The sequence below is a fragment of the Schistocerca cancellata genome, chromosome 1 (genome assembly GCF_023864275.1).
Source record: "Schistocerca cancellata isolate TAMUIC-IGC-003103 chromosome 1, iqSchCanc2.1, whole genome shotgun sequence".
Classification (NCBI taxonomy): Eukaryota; Metazoa; Arthropoda; class Insecta; order Orthoptera; family Acrididae; genus Schistocerca; species Schistocerca cancellata.
This window is the reverse complement of record NC_064626.1, coordinates 50,791,469-50,798,556: the sequence shown is the minus strand read 5'-3', so window position 1 is coordinate 50,798,556 and position 7,088 is coordinate 50,791,469.

Genomic DNA, 7,088 nt, shown 5'->3' with positions numbered 1-7,088 from the left:
TACAATAGCGACTATTGCAACAATGCTGACCAGCCTCAGACTGCCCACAGTACAGTCAATGATATTCATGTAGAGCCCTACGTGGCGTTACCAATATAAAAACCTAAACAGCCTACTTACAATGTGCTAGATATTACCCAGTTTAGAAGATCATATTTTGCATACCTAGGAGCTATATCGTGAACAGAGATACTCTGTTACATTTTCCTTGGAGAAACTATGAGTTTTAGTCGTTTAATTTGTGAATCAACCGTTGCTGTGTCCATTCTTAAAATTTCTCAGTTGATTATCTTTGACTTGTGCAACGATATATGGAAGATGAGAATCTCCTCTGATAAACGAGAATTCATCTTCGTTCTTGTGCAGGCAAAGGATCAGTTTCACTTGAACGCTACACTATTCAGATTTAGGAAGAAAGGACAACCGTAATAACGTTACCTGGCGAAACTGCCATCCTGTGCGAATGTAGAAAGTAGTTACTTGAACTCAGCAGTTCAGAGTGAACATCATATGGACCACAATACGGATTGACCCTAAACCAAAAGGGGACGAAAGTGTTAAGGAGTAGTGCAGACAAGATTAGCGAAGTAGATGAACTGAAGGAATTCTGTTTCCTTGGACGAAAAATAGCCCACGACGGACGAAGCTGGGATGGCATTTTACTAGTAACGACCATCAGCCTTCCGCTGAGGACGCTACTTATGTTGATGAACCTAGTACGCGAGAGATTCGTGGACTTCGTGAATATCGGACAAGAATAGAATCCAAGCGTTTAAACTATGGTGGTGGATGAGGATACAAAAACTTAAGTGGGCAGATACCTTAAAGATGAGGCAATCCCCTGAAACGATGGTGGTGTAGAAACGTGTAATGCCCAGTAAATTGCCCTAACATTGGACATACCCGTGAGCACGATGCGTAAATCCTACGAAAAATCTTTCTTTGTTATCCATTCAAAATTACCCATGTGCACTGGTTGCTTCCTGTTGACCTGCCAGCGAGAGAGATCTTTGCTGTAGAATTTCTTGTTCGCACCATAGTGGACAGTTATTGGCCGTGGAAGATTTTGTGGACACGCGAAGCCTACTTGCATCTGACAGGATATGTCAATACACGGAATTGTCGAATATAGGCAACGGAAAATCCACACGCAAATCAACCAGTACCACATCATCCTGAAAGGTCACTTTGTGGTGCGGGTTTACGGCATCATTTATTATACGGCCATATTTTTTCGTAGAGACAGGTGCTTCCGGTTCTGTTACCTGTGACGTCACTGGTAAGCGCCATGGGTGTCTTTTGCCCAACCGCAACATTCCAGCTCTCCAACAGCGTGGATGGAATGAGTTTTATGCAAGAAAGCGCACCTCCGCGCACTGAAAAAGTAGTTAATCAGCTGCTAAAGCGACATTTAGAAAATCCTAGAAATATCAGCCACCATTTCCCTACAGCGTGGCAGTCCCCATGATGTGATCCTAATCCGTGTGACTTCTGGCTGTGGGGCTATCTGAAAGATGTTGAGTTCAGTGTTCCGACTGAAAACGTAGCTGCATTGAGAGTACGCATTGCGCAACACTTCTGAACGTGACCACGGGAACACTTCGATCAGTTGTGCACCATGCTGTTTCTCGATTTCACCACTTTGAAAAAGACGGTGGACAGCATATTGAACATGTTTTGCGCCAGTCACACATTAATTAGTAATCCTATTTCATTTTGATTGAGGCTTTTTATGCGGTTTTTGGCCTCAGGACAATTAAAAACGGATGTGATTGATGCTTTGTACGGTTTTTGGCCTCAGGGCAATTAAGAAGCAATTTTTCAATCCGATGTGATGTGACTTTGCTCTGGTGGATGGGTTTAAGTAACTAACCGTATCACACCTGTACACCCATGCACACTGAGTAGTACAATTTGTTTAACTTCAAACTTACAACTTATACATCGTATGACTCATTTGTCTTTTGTAGTCGGCCACTATTAAATTATGATGCTTATAGCGCTATCTGTTGCTACATTTTTTCTTGTTCCGCACGTTTGCCTCCTTCTCCGATAATGTTTCGCTGCAATTTCACGTCATTCTGACCAGTGATGTTATTTCTATAACGGTTTGAAGTTATCATACATACACGTCTAACAAGTTGTGTTTTTAAAAATACACTACTGGCCATTAAAATTGCTACACCACGAAGATGACGTGCTACAGACGCGAAATTTAACCGACAGGAAGAAGATGCTGTGATATGCAAATGATTGGCTTTTCAGAGCATTCACACAAGGTTGGAGCCGGTGGCGACACCTACAACGTATTGACATGACGAAAGTTTCCAACCGATTTCTCATACACAAACAGCAGTTGACCGCCATTGCCTGGTGAAACGTTGTTGTGATGCCCCGTGTAAGGAGGAGAAATGCATACCATCACGTTTCCGACTTTGATAAAGGTCGGATTGTAGCCTATCGCGATTGCGGTTTATCTTATCGCGACATAGCTGCTCGCGTTGGTAGAGATCCAATGACTGTTAGCAGAATATGGAATCGGTGGGTTGAGGAGGGTAATACGGAACGCCGTGCTGGATCCCAACGGCCTCGTATCACTATCAGTCGAGATGACAGGCATATTATCCGCATGGCTGTAACAGATCGTGCAGCCATTTCTCGATCCCTGAGTCAACAGATGGGGACGTTTGCCAGACAACAATCACCTGCACGAACAGTTTGACGACGTTTCCAGCAGCATGGACTATCAGCTCGGAGACCATGGCTGCGGTTACCGTAGACGCTGCATCACAGACAGGAGCGCCGGCGATGGTGTACTCAACGACGAACCTGGGTGCACGAATGCAAAACGTAATTTTTTTGGATGAATCCAGGTTCTGTTTACAGCATCATGATGGTCGCATCCGTGTTTCGCGACACCGCAGTGAACGCACATTGGAAGCGTGTATTCGTCATCGCCATACTGGCGTATCACCAGGCGTGATTGTATGGGGTGCCATTGGTTACACGTCTCGGTCACCTCTTGTTCGCATTGACGGCACTTTGAAGAGTGGACGTTACGTTTCAGATGTGTTACGATCCGTGGCTCCACCCTTCATTCGATCCCTGCGAAACCCTACATTTTAGCAAGATAATGCACGACCGCATGTTGCAGGTCCTGTACAGGCCTTTCTGGATACAGAAAATGTTCGACTGCTGCCCTGGCCAGCACATTCTCCAGATCTCCCACCAATTGAAAACGTCTGGTCAATGGTGGCCGAGCAACTGGCTCGTCACAATATGCCAGTCAGTACTCTTGATGAACTGTGGTATCGTGTTGAAGCTGCATGGGCAGCTGTACCTGTACACGCCATCCAAGAAGCTCTGTTTGACTCAATGCCCAGGCGTATCAAGGCCGTTATTACGGCCAGAGGTTGTTCTTCTGGGTAGTAATTTCTCAGGATCTATGCACCCGAATTGCGTGAAAATGTAATCACATGTCAGTTCTGGTATAATCTATTTGTCCCATTAATACCCGTTTATCAACTGCATTTATTCTTGGTGTAGCAATTTTAATGGCCAGTAGTGTAGATTCTGAGCTAACGAACGTTTATACATTAATAATGAACGTTTATACGTTAGTAAACTCATCAAACTGCAGGGACGAATTTCTGACTGGAAATGGAGGAAAAAAGGTCCTATGAACAAGTGTCGAGAAATGCATTATTGCTACGGTAGATGGCTAATCCTCTGGCCTCGGGCTGTGTCCCTTGTGTGTTGCAGACTGTAAGCAGCAGAATGGTCCGGTATTCATGTCGGGAACAGTCAGAGATAATATTTGTGTGCAGCGATCGAGAGTCGACACGGCTTTACCAAAACAAGTAGCCCCACTGAAACCAAGCACGTCACACAACATGTCAAACCGGTTTTGGTCTTCTGTGTGATCGTGAGTCCTTTCAGACAGACGAACGTGAAGGGAGGCATCGGGCTGTGAGTACACCTGATTTGGAGGAGCGCGTCCTTCAAGATACCGAGACAAACCCTAATGCAAGCTCCAGGCAAGTGCCCCGCCAACATGATGTAAGCCAAAGTACGGTTATGTGTATCCTGCAAGCCAACCGCTACTATCCCTATCCTGCAAGGAGCGCAAATACAGTCCTGGAAATTGAAATAAGAACACCGTGAATTCATTGTCCCAGGAAGGGGAAACTTAATTGACACATTCCTGGGGTCAGATACATCACATGATCACACTGACAGAACCACAGGCACATAGACACAGGCAACAGAGCATGCACAATGTCGGCACTAGTACAGTGTATATCCACCTTTCGCAGCAATGCAGGCTGCTATTCTTCCATGGAGACGATCGTAGAAATGCTGGATGTAGTCCTGTGGAACGGCTTGCCATGCCATTTCCACCTGGCGCCTCAGTTGGACCAGCGTTCGTGCTGGACGTGCAGACCGCGTGAGACGACGCTTCATCCAGTCCCAAACATGCTCAATGGGGGACAGATCCGGAGATCTTGCTGGCCAGGGTAGTTGACTTACACCTTCTAGAGCACGTTGGGTGGCACGGGATACATGCGGACGTGCATTGTCCTGTTGGAACAGCAAGTTCCCTTGCCGGTCTAGGAATGGTAGAACGATGGGTTCGATGACGGTTTGGATGTACCGTGCACTATTCAGTGTCCCCTCGACGATCATCAGTGGTGTACGGCCAGTGTAGGAGATCGCTCCCCACACCATGATGCCGGGTGTTGGCCCTGTGTGCTTCGGTCGTATGCAGTCCTGATTGTGGCGCTCACCTGCACGGCGCCAAACACGCATACGACCATCATTGGCACCAAGGCAGAAGCGACTCTCATCGCTGAAGATGACACGTCTCCATTCGTCACTCCATTCACGCCTGTCGCGACACCATTGGAGGCGGGCTGCACGATGTTGGGGCGTGAGCGGAAGACGGCCTAACGGTGTGCGGGACCGTAGCCCAGTTTCATGGAGACGGTTGCGAATGGTCCTCGCCGATACCCCAGGAGCAACAGTGTCCCTAATTTGCTGGGAAGTGGCGGTGTGGTCCCCTACGGCACTGCGTAGGATCCTACGGTCTTGGCGTGCATCCGTGCGTCGCTGAGGTCCGGTCCCAGGTCGACGGGCACGTGCACCTTCCGCCGACCACTGGCGACAACATCGATGTACTGTGGAGACCTCACGCCCCACGTGTTGAGCAATTCGGCGGTACGTCCACTCGACCTCCCGCATGCCCACTATACGCCCTCGCTCAAAGTCCGTCAACTGCACATACGGTTCACGTCCACGCTGTCGCGGCATGCTACCAGTGTTAAAGACTGCGATGGAGCTCCGTATGCCACGGCAAACTGGCTGACACTGACGGCGGCGGTGCACAAATGCTGCGCAGCTAGCGCCATTCGACGGCCAACACCGCGGTTCCTGGTGTGTCCGCTGTGCCGTGCGTGTGATCATTGCTTGTACAGCCCTCTCGCAGTGTCCGGAGCAAGTATGGTGGATCTGACACACCGGTGTCAATGTGTTCTTTTTTTCATTTCCAGGAGTGAATTATCAACACCGGATTTACCTCTAAGGGAAGGAATTCATCGATGGTTTTGGCACCAGAAGTCTGGAAGACAGCGGCACTCTGTCACGTCACTTGTGAACGCGTGCACTGCAGCCCATGGGGGCCACTCTGAACACCTGCTGTGACGTGGAAGTGATGCATTTCTGGACTGTGTTTCGGGACGATTCGGTGTCACTGCATCCACATCGACCATTTTTGGACACATGTCCATACGACATTTTTTCCTCCATATACAGAGAGAAATCCGTCCCTGCAGTCTGCCGGATTTATTTATGTTCAGCCTCTATATAGCCAAGTGCAAGCTACCGACAAATGGTAGGAACCAGCTCTTAGGTACCAACTCTTAACTCGGAGCCCGTTGCTGATATTGGCGTTGCTTTAGTCAGTATCATAAGCCTTCTAGCAGCGATCGTGCTTGAAGCTGATCGTATAATAGTTGAGGCCTGCTGAGATGTGCATACTGTAAGACCTTCGGTACACACACCATCAGATTATTTGACTTGTCGCTCTAACGAAGTAAGTGGGTGTCAGCAATATGTCTCGTGGTCTAATCGTGGCGTGTTTATCTTCTGCCGTTAGGTCAGACGATAGAAATGACATTTGCACGCTTAGGGTAGCAAATTGACGGTGACCAACTTTAAACAGAACTTGATTAATTTTCACACTCATTTATTAAAATAATAACAAGCATAAAAATAACTTAACTTGATTCTGGGTGCTGTTTACAATTGACAGTCTGAGGTTCCTTTGGTCTTGGTACGTTAATCTTATTCTCACATATCCCTGATACTTGACAAAGTGTCTATACATTTCTCTTCATGGCTATGTACAGGAATAGGATAATCGTATTAGGCGCAGACTGAAACTTGACTACAGACAGATGCAGACTAATGCAGACTAATTCAGACTGACTAATCGGAGGTCTGTACACTCGTTACAATACCTCGTGCGCTCATGTGTCACTGCGCGAGTGTGATCCGCGAGGAGAAAAGGTTCTACGTTAGCCGCAATCTCATTGGCTGCGTGACATATTAATACGCGGATCGGTGGAAGCGGAATTTGGTCCGTCTTTATGGCAGCGCCATCTCGTAGGGCGGAGACGGACGAGCGCTGCGCCTGCGCTGTTGTGCTTAGCGGGGCGCGCTCTAGTGGGAAAGTGGTGTATGTGCTGACTACGCGGAACTAAGTACACAACACCCGCTATCTTCCATTCGTTAACACTGGTCCAACAGATAATACCACGAAGAAGCGACTACAGAAACGAGTTACAACGCTTTCAACCTTAAAATGATATGCGTTTTGTGCAGTACCCCACCACGGGAACTGTGCGTGGTAACCGAAACGTGTGGAGTTCAATGTTACTGTGGTGTCACCGCCAGACACCACACTTGCTAGGTGGTAGCTTAAATCGGCCGCGGTCCATTAGTACATGTCGGACCCGCGTGTCGCCACTGTCAGTACTTGCAGACCTAGCGCCACCACATGGCAGGTCTAAAAAGACGGACTAGCACTC